This window comes from Octopus sinensis, linkage group LG7 (genome assembly GCF_006345805.1).
Source record: "Octopus sinensis linkage group LG7, ASM634580v1, whole genome shotgun sequence".
Classification (NCBI taxonomy): Eukaryota; Metazoa; Mollusca; class Cephalopoda; order Octopoda; family Octopodidae; genus Octopus; species Octopus sinensis.
In genome coordinates, this window is record NC_043003.1 from 22,972,072 (window position 1) to 22,989,442 (window position 17,371).

The following is a 17,371-nucleotide window of genomic DNA, read 5'->3' on the forward strand; positions in this document are numbered from 1 at the left end:
TACAGAAATCCTTCGATAAGATATGTTTTTATTTTAAGAAATATTGTTAAATGTTTTTCGATTATTTATAGTTAATACACGTATCTTTCTATATTTATTTGATAATTAGTATAAGTTAAGATAAGTACATTTATTATATTTTATTATTATTATTATTATCATTATTATTATTATATATTATTATTATATTATATTATTATTATTATCATTATCATTATATTATTATCATCATCATCATCATCATTCATCATCATCATCATCATCATCATTATTATTATTATTATTATTATTATTATTATTATTATTATTATTATTATTGTAAACCTGATGAATGACTATATTTTTAAATGGAATTAATTTTAGATGGATTTAGTTTTAAATCGAAATGATTTTATTATTATTATTATTATCATCTATTTGAAAATATAGCCACGAAACGCGCGTAGTCTTTTTACTACTATTTACTATTTATTGTTTTTGTACTTTATGGATTTTTAGAATAAGGTTTTTATAGTATATGTTTTCTATATGGTGTGAATTACATCTTTCATATATATATATATATGTGTATATGTGTGTATATATATGTATATGTGTATATATATATATATATGTGTGTGTGTACGTGTGTGTATATGTGTGTGTGTGTGTGTTGCACACATAATAGTTTCGACCTTACACCACCGGTCATAATACGTTTCTTTGTATTGTTGTGGGAGACTAGTATGCAACGCAACGTTCGTCTTGGTGTAGAAACTTTGACTATAGCGACTTGGTCACGCACTTTCAAATATCGCTATATAACTGGACACTACTGTATGGCTATATATAATTGTATATTGTATATATGTCCAAATAATACACAGATGGATAATTGTGCACACACAATACATTCTCTGACATGCATACTTACACACACTCACACGCACATAAAATTATTTGAGGCTCAATAGAAAACATGAATGGAAAATAGATCCGACCACCACCACCACCACCATCGCCACCACGTTACACAACATAACGACTAAAGCAGAATAGGAGAAAAAAGACACAGACACAAATAGTTTAATACATATATCCATACACAAACACATAAACTCATAAAAGACACACGTACACATACTTAAGATGTAATGGGGAAGGAAAACAGAGATAAATAATTAAATGAATGAAAAAGCTTTATAAAGGGCACAGATACAGACAGTATAGGAAGAAAAGCCATATACAGAGAGAGAGAGAGAGAGAGAGAGAGAGAGAGAGAGAGAGAAAACACACATGCAAAATACAAAGTCACGTGTACATGCATACACACGCGCGCGGATGAACACATACGCAGATGCAGACGCGGATGCATGTGCAGACGAGGATATACATCATACATCATAAAAATGGACTAAACAGAACAGAAGACAGGAACGATGGAGCGTCGCTGAAGGGGTCACAGGTGTGTGACGAAAGATTTCGAGTCCATGCACATAAAAGAGTAGCAATAAAAACAAGGGAAGAACGGATATGTATAGTGTGTTGGTATCAGTTCAAATAAACACTCCGCCTCCGTAACAGTGCGTGTGTTTATTTGGGAAGAAAACAATGACAATCCCCAAATGTAACAATATCTGTTTTGAACACACGGTCTTACATTGGAATCTTGCAAAACATACCCAAAGGTTACACACACACACACACACACACCACATCTATATACATATTATATATATATATATATATATATTATATATATACATATATATATATGTCGTATATATATATATTTATATACATATATATATATATATGTATATATATATATGTGTGTGTGTGTGTGTGTGTGTGTGTGTGTATGTTTCTTTTTCTGCTTCTGTGTTTGGCCCTCACTATCGCTTGACAAGCGATGTGGGTGTGTTTACGTCCCCGTAACATAGCGGTTCGGCAAAAGAGACAGATATAATAAGTACTTGGCTTACAAAGAATAAGCGCTGGTGTCGATTTGTTCGACTAAAGGCGGTGCTCCGGCATGGCCGCAGTCAAATGACTGAAACAAATAAAAGAATAAAAGAATATTGGCAAAGTACCTAGATCCCAAATCTCTATACATGATGCAAGTAGTAACTCTACTGAAAAATAACGTTTGTTACCACCTCAACGTGGTTGTTCCCTATAGAACACTGTTGCTACTCCTTTTGGCCCCAGGAGGACTAGTCCTCCAGCTGGTTAACGACACACTGCATCAGTTACATTGCAAACAAGGGAGCGAACAACTCGCATCCAGCGTTGACAGGAACTAATAGACCAGCTGCTTTCTGGGTATTACCCTTCCTCGGTACGGTTTATTTTGTGTTTGAAATATAACGGACACAGTGTGTGGTTAACCAGCTGGTGGAGGTATTCTTGTGGGGTTAAAAAGAGCAGTAACTGTTCTCTGTACGGAACAAACATCTTGAAATGGTAGCAAAAATTGAATTCACATATATATATATATAGACATACGTAAAGTTGAAATTTATTGAAAAACAAAAGATGAACACAGATGTATGAACAACAAGCAAGTAAGTGTATTAGTTTTACTCTTGGGAAAATGAAAAGGTCTCTTGCGTTTCGAGCCTACGCTCTTCAGCGGGAAAGAATAAGAGAAAATGATCAGAGAGAGAATGAGTACACACACAGCATAGCAATTTTGATATGATAAGTACAGTGTAAAAGTTTCTCAAACGTATTGTCAATGTATCTCAAAGAAATACTTCGCAATAACGTATTTTTAATGAAAGCAATCGAACAGTTGCGGCTGAAAGCGAGAAATTGAGACAGAACAAAAAAGATTAGGAGGAAGGGGTGGCATAAACAAAAGTATTAAATAAAATGACATCAACAGTTATGGACGGAGTTTGTATGGACTGAGAAAAAGACAGTGAAGAAGACAAGAGAAGGAACAAAGATTTTGAAAGTAACATCAATGTAGTTAGCGGAGAACCCCTTAGGGCATGACTGACCTTGGGATTGCACCTAGGAAGTTACCTTCCAAGTCCAGGATAGGTTGTTTTTTTAAGGAAGACCAGCAGTCGCCCATGCATACCGGACTCCCCTCTCCACGCCACCGGTGTTATCCAAGGGAAAGGCAAAGGGGCCGATACAGCTTGGCACCTGTGACGTCGCAACTCATTTCTAAAGCTGAGTGAACTGGAGCATCGTGAAATAAAGTGTCTTGCTCAAGAACACAACACGCAGCCCGGTCCAGGATTCGAACTCACTATCTCACGATCGTAGCCTCGACGCTCTAGCCAGTGAGCCATGTACCTACACATCAATGTAGTAGTACCTGACAATAAAAGCAAATTCCACTTCGATAGTAGCCCAAGGCTTTCATTATTCAAATAAGCATGGTTAACACATTTGTCTATAACTAAATAAAACTTGTAGTTTTGATCTGATAATATTTTCACAAGTATTCTCAAAGAAAATCTTTGTAAATCATTATTTTTACATGAAAACAATTGAATAATGTCGAAGAGAGCGAGCGAGGAACAGATACGAAGAGCGAGAAATAGAGAGAGAGACATGGAGTATAGATACATATGTTGATAAAAATATATTAAAATAGAAATTTATAAGAATTTTCTACACATATTAAACATTAATAATTGCATTCTCCAAGAAATGGTTACATAATTCCCATAATGTAACAAGCAGCTTTCTTTATTATAATGTAGATTATTATTATTATTATTATTATTATTATTATTATTATTATTATTATTATTGCTATTATTATTATCATTGTTGTTGTTGTTGTTATTATTATTATTATTATATTATTATTGCTATTATTATTATCATTGTTGTTATTATTATTATTATTATTATTATTGCTATTATCATTATTATTATTGCTATTATTATTATCATTGTTGTTGTTGTTATTATTATTATTATTATTATTGCTATTATTATTATCATTGTTGTTGTTGCTGTTGTTGTTGTTGTTATTACTATTATTATTATTGCTATTATTATTATTATTATTATTGCTATTATTATTATCATTGTTGTTGTTGTTGTTATTATTATTATTATTATTATTATTATAATTATTATTATTATTATTATTGTTATCGTTGTTTCTTGCTCTTACAAGATGTATTTACATGGATCTCCTGCTTTGTATTTACAATTCGCTAATTTTTTTTTTCCTACAATTGAATTATTACTTCTGTGTTGCATTTCTGCTTGGAAAGATGAGAGGTTTTCTTTTGCGTTCTTTTATTGCTTGGAGGGAAAGATATTTTTGAATGCAGTTTCTTTTCCTGGTTTCCATTCATTCAAAAATGACCAGAAGGCAGAGACAAAGACAATGTCCACCCAAAGATAAAAAATTTCAAAATGAAAACAATCACGCAGAGAAGAAACGAGAATAATGAAAAAAAGTCTAATACATTGGCGCTTGTATGAACAATTCTAGTTATCTTTTAGAACAACAACAACAACGAAAACAACAACAAGAATAACGGCAAGAACAGCAAGAGCAGCAACAACACTTAAAAAATTTCCCATACAAAATTAGGGGAAAAGATTTAATGACAACCGAAGCACATCTGCTGACATTAATAGAATGCGACAAATTTCGGACATGGAATTAATCCAGTCAGTAAAAGACGCATATCAAACACACACACACACACACACACACACACACACACACACACACACACACACACACGCACATGCAAATACACTCTTTGGTAATGAATCTAATTCGCTGTGGAATCTTATTTGTTACTGCATCAATTAAAGTATCTGTATTTAATGCTCCCCTCCATGCTCTCAAAGAACATTAAAAAAAAGCGCAATAAAAATCTATGCAAATTTTCCTAGAATCAATACTTAAAACAGAAATTATTAATAAATGTAATGAATGTGCATGTAAGTCAGTGCATATAATAACAACGAGTTAATACTTGTGCATGAAGGTAATAATTTGCACGAAGAAATATACAGATACCAAAATTTAGAAAAAAAAACCATTCAGAGATAATTTTCAACATGTTTTACAAAGATATAATTGCTAACGAACATTATAATTAATATTTATAAAATAAATATATTATTACATGGAAAATGCCCTTCTCAAAAATCTATAAAAAGGTAAAATAATTTCAAATTAATTAATTATTTAATTAAATTCATGGTAAGTTTCAGTCTATGTGATAGGTGAACACTGAGAAATAACATGATTTTCTTGCGCCCGAATAAATAAATCTAAAATGCAAAGAAAACATTACAAGTTTACAATTGAAAATCATGCAACTTCGTGCTCGTATTTGGCTGACTGTTTATTCAAAGTAAAGGGCAGAGGGTTGTTATGGGAATAAAGAGCAGTCACTTCTTTGATTTTTAGAACTATATTCAAGATAACAAAGATCATATGGATCGTTTCTTATTGAAAATGAAGCAACAGTAGTTGAAGGTTTGGGGTTCAGTGTAGATAGCCTTAATCTATTCTTCTGGACAATCCAAATAAACTACAAGACCTATTTCTTTACTACCCAGAAGGAGCTAAACACAGAGAAGACAAACAAGGACAGACAAACGGTTTAAGTCGATTATATCGACCCCAGTGCGTAACTGGTACATATTTAATCGACCCCGAAAGGATGAAAGGCAAAGTCGACCTCGGCGGAATTTGAACTCAGAACGTAGCGGCAGACGAAATACTGCTAAGCATTTCGCCCGGCGTACTAACGATTCTGCCAGCTCGCCGCTCCACAGCTGACTCAACATCCTCCGAGAGAATCTGGTATGTTCTCACAATGTAGGTGAGATCACACCTGAAGGAACATAGGTATTGCAACGTTTCTCCTGAGATGATTCTTTTTACATTTTCATTCTATCCCTCAGATTTCAGTCCTTGTAGTTAGGATTCAACCACAGTTTGCTGTAGCTCCTTCCAGTCGAAGATGGAGAGTTCTCTTGCTCGTTTCTCATCTAAATAATTTATGCTCTTTTCATTCAGATTGAAGATCATAGCAATGGCCAAACCTACAATGACTTGAGCTAAACGCTCTATTTCAAACGTTTCAAAGTTCATTGAAGAGACAACATCAAATAAAATGCTCTTCAAGAATTGGTAAAGCACTTAGAAGCTTGTTTGTGTAACATCACTACTGAACGTATAGCATTTGTAATGAAATGGTTTTTATCCAAATCTCTTTCACTATTATATCAGTATATGACGTCACTTCAGAAAGGCCATGTGTATAATTGATACATAATTTTAAAGCATGCAATCAGTTTATATTGTACCCAGGCACTTGCTGAGGAGGAATATTAAGGTAAGAAACACATTTTGATAAAGTCAAAGCATTTTCGCGATTGGCTCATGAAATTGAGAGGGTGTGCTGTAGAAAAAAATGAACGAACATTGAAAGACTCTTTAATGGGTACAATGGGTGCAATGGCGCTTCAGTGAACCACGAAAGAAACAGGCTTATCGCAAACCAAACCTTGAAATTGGATGACCATTAAGCACCGAGCATGTTCTTGTTACATATTTTCTGAAGGCTTTGGAGACTTCTGAGTGTTACATTAGAAGTGGTTTCACTTTCATTTTTCCCGAAGTATTAACGAAAAAAAGTAATGCCTTCTTTTCTACATTGGTTTATGTCCAGATAATCTGGTCTGCTCTCCGGAAAAGAAACCAGTGATCTTTCCAAAGGGCCAGTATCATCACAGTTAAAAGACTCATAAGAACAGAAAATTACTCACCTTCATAAGCACAATTTAATTTTTGTAATAACTGATCTGAGTTGGCAGCCTGGACATCCCTCACAACTCTGAACATCTGAAAGCTTTTCTCGAACGACATTTAGTGACACAATTTGTTGCTTCCAAATTCCACTCGTTTTCCATCACTTGTAATAGAAGAATCTCTCTCAAACCATTCGTAAATATGCATAGTTTTCATCGGAAATAAGTGGTCTTCCCGCTGGATTTAGCCACATTAAAACGAGATTTTTCAGTTCACCCGTGTGTCTTGCATGAGTGCCATTGGCCCTGCATAAGTCTGCCACCATCATCGCACATTTTAGCTCATTCCTGTCCTTCAAAACGTTACAAATTTTAGTCCTAACTAATTCATAGTCCGCACTAAGTTTACATTAACTGATGCCAGATTCTCTCCAAGGAATAACTCTTTTTCAAACTTTATTCTTATTTCTTTGGCAACGTTTTTCACGGGCGTTCATTTCAGCATAGGAAATACTTTTATAATAAAAATATGAATATATATCAGCGCTCATCTTTCTTTGAAAAAATTCGACCGGTTCAAATGAATAAAAATATAAACAATGCTACAAGTTTGAGGCAACATGTATGGTGGACAAAAGGTCACGTGTGGTAGACAGAAAGTCACGTGTGGTAGACATAGTGACGTATTGTTGCATTTAGTTTTATGTATTGTGTTGGCAACTAAGTTCCCGTCGTTGTTTTTAAATTTTGAAATTTGTTGCGTAGTTAAATTTTGGAATTTATTTTTTTCGAGAATTCTATTTTTGAATCATATTGGAATCTATTTTATTTTTTCTTCTAGTTAATTTTAGTTAATTTTTGTTTATTTTCAGATCATTAAAATGGAATGTGAAGTTAAGAAAAACGAACATTTTCGACACCTCCTTCTTTTTGCCTTTAATCAAGGTTCTAAGGCCGCAAAAGCTGATCGTAACATTTGTGCTGTGTATGGAGAGGGTGCCATAACTGAAAGAACTGCTCGTGATTGGTATGCTAAGTTCAAAAAGGGAAATTTTGACTTCAAAGACGCACCTCTTTCTGGCCGTCCAGTTGAGTTCAATGAAGAGCGATTGAACCAACTTTTGCACGAAAATTCTCGTCAAACGACAAAGAAACTAGCAGAGGAAATGGAATGCACCCACACTGCTATAGAGAAGCATCTTCACTGGATGGGAAAGGTTCAGAAGTATGAAGCATGGATTCCGCATGCTTTAAATGACAACAAAAAAATCAACGAGCCACAATTTCCGCTAGTATCCTTGCTCCAAACGGTCAATGCGGAACTCTATGTTAAACAGATGGAACGACTCAACGCGGCTATTCAAGAGAAAAGACCTAATCTTCAGCATGGAGTTCTTCTGCTGCAAGACAACGCTCACCCTCATATCTCCAATATAAGTAAGGAAGCCATTCAAACGCATGGCTGGGAAGTGCTGCTACACCCGCCGTACTCTCCTGATTTGGTACTAATGGATTTCCACCTCTTTCGATCTCTTTCAAATGTTATGCGCGGAGTTTCGTTCAATACAGATGCAGAATTGAGAGCTTGGTTGGATCAATTTTTCGAGTCGAAATCGGGTGATTTCTACCGACGAGGTATTGAAAATCTTGTTGAACGTTGGGAAGAAGTTGTAAACAATAATGGTGAATACATTATTGATTAATTAGTTGTTACATTCTTTTTATTAAACTTTTAAACACCTAAGTTGCCAACCTAATACTTTTGGTTTTTCTTGATACATATCCCTAGAGGTTGGATGTGAGCAAAAGGAAATAATTCATCATTACATTTAAGACATCGAAACAAACATTCTTTATCTTACTTTTTAACTTGTATTTTGTATGGAAGTCAAAAGTATTCGTTGCCGCGATTTTCGTTACCACAGACGTTGGTTACCAAAGAATCTAGTTTGACAAGTCTGCTAAACATAGCCTTTAAATCTTCTTCAAAATGACTGTTATATAAAAAGGAAGGACACTTTGTAAAATGTAGTTCTAAGTGGTGAATTGCAGATCTGTTAGATCGTCGTGGAAAATATCTCACGGTATTTGTTCCAACTATCTGTGCTCCGAGTTCAAATCCCATCAACATCAATTTTGATTTTCATCCTTTCGGAGTCGATCAAAAAATTGTCAATGCATGTTAGTGGATCGGGGAAGTGTAAGAACTTCCTACTGGTTGCTTTGAGGTAGTTGGTCTACTTCTTTGCGTTCTGAGTCCAAATCACATCAAGGTTGAATTGGATTAGTAAACTTAATCTGTAGCCAGGTTGAATTTCACCATCTAGCTCCTCGAGTGCCATTTACGGAATTGGCTGTGTAGCAAGCATTCAAGCCAGTACTACTGTGTGAGGATACAACTCTTTCCTCATCCTATGAGTTTCGTGGGCCCTATAATTGATCATGAGCACCGCCTTCTCTTCCCTCCTAAATTGAAGATAAAAATATAACATCATTCAATATATGAGTCAGGAGCAAACCAACAACAACATCTACAATAATGGCTTCAAAATTCAAGAATGGCAATTTTTTTTGGGAGAGGGTAGTGTCAGGGAATATATTTAGCTTCGGTCAGCTCATTATTTTCTCATCTTCATATTTTGATTTCAAATCTTCCAAAAATATCGATTTATCCATAAATCGAGATGCTATATCGATTAATGCACAGGCATGGAAGTGTCGATATTTTCCGGTATAACTGCAATTATACTGATTCAATGTATTATTTCCTATATTATATAATAATAACAATCCAGCAATAAACTTCTGGTAGGATATCAATGAAACAATTGTAGAATTATGCAATAAAACGAGTTGCTCATTCCATTCTCCTTGCTAATGTTTACGTACTTACATGTTTACACACAAACACACTCGCACACACACACACTCATATATAAAGTTTGAAACGAATTCAGTTAATTATATCGAACAATCAGACACCAATAAATGCAAATAGAATACACATCCAAGGTAATTCCTCATGTATAACAAGTAGATCCAAATATCATTTAGAAGAATTTCGAGAAATTCCGAGTATTATACAAGGATTACCTTGAAAACATTGTGTTAACATATATTTTTCGGCAATATTAATTTCAATGATATTTTCTATATCTAAATATGTTCACTCAACAGAAACAATTTTCGGTTTTGCATGGCGAATTCTACAATTAAGGATGCGATTTTTTTCTCTGCGTATTTTTGATGTGTGTGTATGTGTGAGCATGCGCGCGTGTATATATATATATATAGATATATATATATATATATATATATATATATATATATATATATTATATATATATATATATATATATAATATATATATATAATATACAGTCGCCATGATAGATCGTTAGCCACTACACACATTTTTCTCTCCTTGTTTTTTCTGTGCCCTTTCTGTAGAAGAGCGTAGGCTCGAAACGTAAAAATACTTTTTCTATTCTTAGGCGTTATACTATACATCTGTTTGTTTGTGTACACCCCCTGTCTTCGACTTTTGTCTTTTTTTGTAAACTCTCCCTATATATATATATATATATATATATATATTATATATATATATATATATATATATATATATATATATAGACGTTTATCTGTCGTATAATGGGTAAATTTGGTGGTATATCCATTGCCACTGCATAATACAATATTTATGACTTAATTTTAATCAAATTTATGTTGACAGAAAATGATGGAACGAATACTGATTTCCAAAAGCACAATATTTATTCCCTTCAAATATATTTACATAAATATATTTCTCATTCAAACAACACCATCCATAACTATCCTCCTCCTCCTCCTCCTCCTCCTCTTCTGTTATTCTTTCTGTCCCACTGTGCGTGGCGGCTACCAATCCTAATATGTGCGCTCTTACAGCGCTTGTGTTAACTCTCTCTCTGATACTCTCGTTTCTCGCTTATCCCCTTGGTTCTATACAACAGTGAATTCCACATGTTTTTCTCTACCAGTATTTTTGCTTTACACACACACACACACACACACACACACACACACACATACTAGAAATCAACCAACCAACTTTTATACTGTGGAAAGGATAGTATGGAGGAGTTGCGCCCGTTAGAGTGGGAATTAACAATCGTTGGAGTGGTTAATTTGACGGGGAAAGGTTAAAATTTGTGAGTCTGTTTGCTTCATCCGGATAGGACGGTGCTCACAACACTCATCTCCCGTCTTTCTAAAGTGTCCTTTTCTCGTTTTCTTTATTCATGTATTTTTCTCTCCTTCGTTTTCGTTTTTTTTTTTCCTCAGAGAGAGAAGCCATGTTGCATTTTGGGCGTGAATGATTACAGAATTGTATATATGATTCGCTATACAAATTCATCCGACTACTGCTCTATCAGAGTTTGAAATTTATAGGAACTCACAATTTAAATCCTGTGTTTATTAAATTAGATTTATTCTCTTATATGATGAAGTACTTTATTGTTGATCCCATCAATATCAGAACAGTTAGACATTTATTATGAAAACACTTAGTGTTATATTCGATGTTACAGCACAACACATTTGCCAATGGACTTCATATTCCATAAATCAACAGTTAATAAAAGAGAGTGATTTATTAAAGTATGTTTTAATTCCGTGATACCTGAGTGAGGACGCATGGCCTTCTGTTTTTTTGTTCCTTCTCGAGCCACGCCAGGCTCATAACGGCCGGTTTACCGGTTTCCTTGACGTATAGGTTCCCCACCTGGACGGGACGCTGGTCCGTCGCCGGTGAGCTGCAAGATGCAGGAGAAAGGAGTGAGAGAAAGTTGTGGTGAAAGAGTCAGCAGAAGTTCGCCATTACCTTCTGCTGGAGCCGCGTGAAGCTTAGGTGTTTCACTCATAAACACACACATCGTCCGGTCTGAGATTCGAACCCGCGATCCCTCGACCACGAGGTCGCTGCTCTAACCACTAGGCCATGTGCCTCCACCATGGCCTTATGGTTAAGGTGTTGCACTTACGGCCGCGAGATCGTGGATTCACTTCCTAGATCGAGTGATACATTGTGTTCTTGAGCACAACACTTCATTTTACGTTGCTCTCCGATCGCTTCGACACCTGTCGCGTCGTACACCGTAACCCAGTTCCGGCAACATCGATTTGCTGAAGAGCAGTGAGCTTACGTCCAGTACATACACTTGACCCCTATAAACAAATAATTTGTGAAGGTCATTCGGCAACAAAGCTGAACACTCGTACATAGTCTTCGATGGGAGTGTCCATTATTGCAGTGAGACCAAACTGAATAAATGTCAAGAATCTTTAGTTAGTATGCATAATTTTGCTCTGTAGTGTTTATAAAAGATAAGATTGTTTGGGTGAAGGATTATAAATATACACTTATTCAGAATAAATGAATTTGTATGGCCTGTGGCGAGTTATGTAAAGAGATCGACAGACAAATTGCCGAATCTGTACATTCAAATCTCAAGATAAACAGCAGAAACTTTAGTAACACACATACGTATAAACATATATACTTACATACGAGCGTACACACACACACACACACACCACACACACACACACACACACACACACACACATACACACAGATATATACATGTCTATACATATATGGTTATACATATATATATATATTTATATACATATATCTGTTTCTCTCTTTCTCCCTCTCTCTCTCTCTCTTCCTCTCTGCCTCTATCTGGCTGTCTGTCTCTTTCTCTCTCTCTCTCTGTCTCTCTCTCTCCTCTCTCTCTCTCTCTCTCTCTCTATATATATATATATATATATATACACTAAAGTTTGGTGAGTGTCTGATAAGGCGCCAGTATGCGGCATTCAACCGTGAGTAAATCTATGCACATTTTATGCAATTCATCACACACAGCTACACACAGACACAGACACACACACACTATCTATCTACATACACACACACACATACACACACACATACACACACACACACAAATACACACAATCTATCTACCTACGCACACACACACATACATACACACACAAAAACACCTACACACATTACAATGCAGTGCATGTTTTAATCAAGCGCAAGTTCTGAGGTAGAAACAACATGAAAGTCGGACAGACGTCGTTTTCAGATGATCAGCTTGTTAATAGTAACATATTTAACAGTTACAAAATGAAAAGCAGTTCAGAGCGCTTGTATGTAATCTCAATTGCATATTATCAATACTGTGACCAATTTTGATACTTACATCAAATGCAATTCAACGTGAAGTTAAAGAAATGAAAAGATTATCGTTGTTAGAATCATACACACCTATTTTTTCAGATGAAGACATCATTTGAATGTGATTATGTACAGATGCATGCGTATATATATATGTATATGTATGTCTTATATGTGTGTGTGTGTGTGTCTATGTGTACGTGCATGTCTGTGTGTGCGTGTGTGTGCCTCTGTACCAGAGTGTGTATGTATATTTGTGAATTTATATGTACAGTAATACCTCGACTATCGCGGGTGTTACGTTCCAAAACCACCCTAATATAACTGAAAATCTGCGAAGTAGAAAAAGTACTGTATATCTTTTTAAATTATTTTTATAATTTGTATATATTTATTTTATTATAAATGCAATACAACACCACGGAGGAATCGACGTAAGCCTAAATAATAACCCGCGATAGGTGAACCGCGATATGGCGAGGGATTGTTGTAATTCTAATTCTAATTCGTTTTTCACTTCCCATTATTGGTACGTGTACTTGGAACATTCAACATATCAACAAAAAATATCTTCAGCAATATAAGTATTTCACATTACGTGTGAATTAAGTACGTTCCCAACTTGTTTGCAAATACAAGAGATTGTCAATATCTATCTATCTATCTATCTATCTATCTATCTATCTATCTATCTATCTATCATTTTTTTCTTTCACTTTTACGATCCCTTTTGATCGAAAACCTACCCCACATTTTTTTTTCTTTTCTCCCCATAAAGAAAAGCTCTACTTTGTAATCTGTCCCGTCTGTGTGCAGCCCTGTGTGGCTAATAAAGAAACATATCTATCTATCTATCTATCTATCTATCTATCTATCTATCTATCTATCTATCTATCTATCTATCTATCTATCTAGGCTTACAAAGAATAAGTCCTGGGGTCGATTTGCTCGACTAAAGGCGGTGCTCCATCATGGCAACAATCAAATGACTGAAACAAGCAAAAGAGTAAGAGTATATATATATAATATATATATATATATATATATATATATATATATATATATATATATATATATATATATATATGCGCGTGTGTGTATGTGTGTTTCTTCCCACCACTGCCTGAAAACCAGTGATCGTGTCTTTACCTCTCGCATTCACCTAGCGGTTTTGCAAAAGAGACCGATAGCATAAGTACTAGGCATTAAAAAGTATTTATTGGGGTCGGTTCGGTTCTCGAAAATCCTTCACAGCTTTGCTCCAGTATAGTGGCAGTCTGATGGCAGACAAGGAAAAGAATAAAGAATAAAATAATGTGTGTGTGTGTGTGCGTGCTTGTGTGTTTGTGTGTATCTACATATGTATCTACAGGCATACATACATATATATATATATATATATATATATATATATATATATATATATATATATATAGAGAGAGAGAGAGAGAGAGAGAGAGAAATAAATAGATAGATATGCATATTTATACACACTCATATTTATATATATATATATATATATTCATATATGTACGTCTATATTTATATATGTATGTATTTATATATGTATGTATGCGTGAATATACGTATGGACATATATTCAATTTGGCGATGTATTATGCTCAGATTCAAAAACAGATAACTGCACTTGACACAATATCAACCTTTGGGTATTGAATATTAAATAGTGTGTTTTCAATTGTAAACCTTTTATGCTGCTTTAACAGAACTCTACCCGAATAAATTCTATAAAAACTTTGGCAAGCATTGACGTGAAAAAGTAAAGATTTCTCTACGGATTCAATGTTGTTGTGCTGGATAAAGGAAATATAAAAAATGGAAAATATGCTCTCTTTTCCATTTTTGAAAACAATAAAACAATCTGTTTCTCCTACGTTGTAGTTTCGTTCCACTTTGCTACCTTTTTATGACATCTAGAGAGCTAGTCTCCGTGCCTTTCTTTCACACACTCTCTCGGTCTTTGTGTGTGTGAGAGTGCGTGCTCATATATATATATATATATATATATATATATATATATATATATATATATATATATATATATATATATATGTGTGTGTGTGTGTGTGTGTGTGTGTGTGGTGTGTGTGTGTGTGTGTGTGTGTGTGTGTGTGCATATATATATATATATATATATATATATATATATATATATATATATATATATGTATATATATATATACATACATACATATATATATATATATATGTATGTACATATATATGTGTGTGTGGGTTGGTGGCTGTGTATGTTTGCGTGAGATGATGTTTATAAATATGCATATATGTATACAAATGTTTTGGCTAGGAATGTTTATGAATACGCTGTCAAGGAATATTGCACCGTAGACATTATTCACAATTCTAACCAGTGCGAGTTTTATTGCTAGTTTTGCTTGACTTCTTTGATCTTCCCTTGATATTAAAATCATACACATATATTTTTATTAATTCAGAAAAGTTTCAGTGTTGCATTATTTCATTTTCATTTCATAATAGCAGCCATTCTTCAAAAAGAAAGGAAACGAAAAATCTCTTGGAAGCTAGTTGCATTTGATATTGAATCTCTGACGGATCTTCTATGTTTTGTTAATCGAAAATTCTGAAGACTGTGAGAAATACTTTGGAATAAATAATCAAAATATATTAATCATAGAACGAAAAAAAATAAAGGCCCCCAAAACCATTGCAAAAATGTTTTTGAATTTGAAAAATAATTCTATTTAATATCCAATAGCTAACGGTAGACACTGACGGTTCCGTTACGTATTCTGAGATTGGTGTGTGATATTTTGTGTTCATTTTCATTTTCTATCACATTAATTCCTATTATAGAAGCAACGAACGTTACATCATTTTCTGACATCTACAAAAATTCCTCAGGCTTTTTGTCTAAAAGAAAAGTCATTATTTTATGCCATATCCTATTTTCGACTGATTTATAACCCGACACACTGTGATTACGTACGAAAGCATATACCCACGTCCATGTATATACATACTTACATACATACATATATATATTGCTGCATATGTGTGTGTGTGCGTGTTAACAATTTCCAGCAAGATAGGCGAGTAATATATCAGATATACTGGCAAACGATAAAGAAACTGAACTATTTCTCGATTACCTATAATGTTTCTTTGAGGACATGATTATATTCTCAAAAGGCTTTCAATTCATTTCTCTCACCACCCACCCATACACACACGCATATATATATATATATATATATATATATATATATATATATATATATATATATATATATATATATATATGTACATTCAAACACACAGACACGGACATATATGCATATATATATGTAACAAAGATTTATGTACATACAGGCGCAGGAGTGACTGTGTGGTAAGTAACTTACTTACCAACCACATGGTTCCGGGTTTAGTCTCATTGCATGGCACCTTGGGCAAGTGTCGACCAAAACCTCGTGTGTGGATTTGGTAGATGGATATTGAAAGAAGCTCGTCGTATAAATGTGTGTAAATATATATATATATATATACATATATATATGTATGTGTGTGTATATGTTTTTGTGTCTGTGTTTGTCCCCCCCCTCAAGATCGCTTGACAACCGATGGTGGTGTGTTTACGTCCCCGTAACTTAGGCTTACAAAGAATATGTCCCGGGGGCGATTTGCTCGACTAAAAGCTGTGCTCCAGCATCGTCACAGTCAAATGACAGAAACAAGTAAAAGAGTGAAGGAGAGTAAAGCGTAATACCCACACACTCACACACACACGTGGCTGGCACGCACATACACATACGCAATTATACGGACACACGGACGCAAACACAGATTCATACACGCAGACGCATACACACACACTCGCACACACACACACACACACACACACAAATGCAAACACACACGCACGCATATGTCATACGTTATGATATAAAATATTGACAAAATTTCTTTTTATCAGAAAGGAAATGCCCTTGGTTGGGCTGTTTAAGATTGTCGCTATTGTTCATGTGACGCACCCTTCTGATCGTAATACATCCACGTCTGCTGGCTACATTACCATCCTCCGCTGCCTGACTACAACTATTGTCAAATCCCCTTCCGATTTCAGGAAGCAACAGTAAGAATTATCAGCAAGCATCATGAAAGACTCACAGTAGATTTTAAGCAAATTTTAAGCAAAAGATGTGCATCTTCTGTGCCGTAAAAAAGCGGCACTTATCAATTGAAATCCGGAATCAGAAGATGCTGATGATGGTGTGAATATTAGTTAAGAGAGCAAATAGCTGTGTATACTGAAGGAGCTAATATTTTGGGCATTTGCTCTGCTTCTGAGAAGGAGGAAGAAATGTAAATATTGGTGTTTCATTGGTTGTAGGT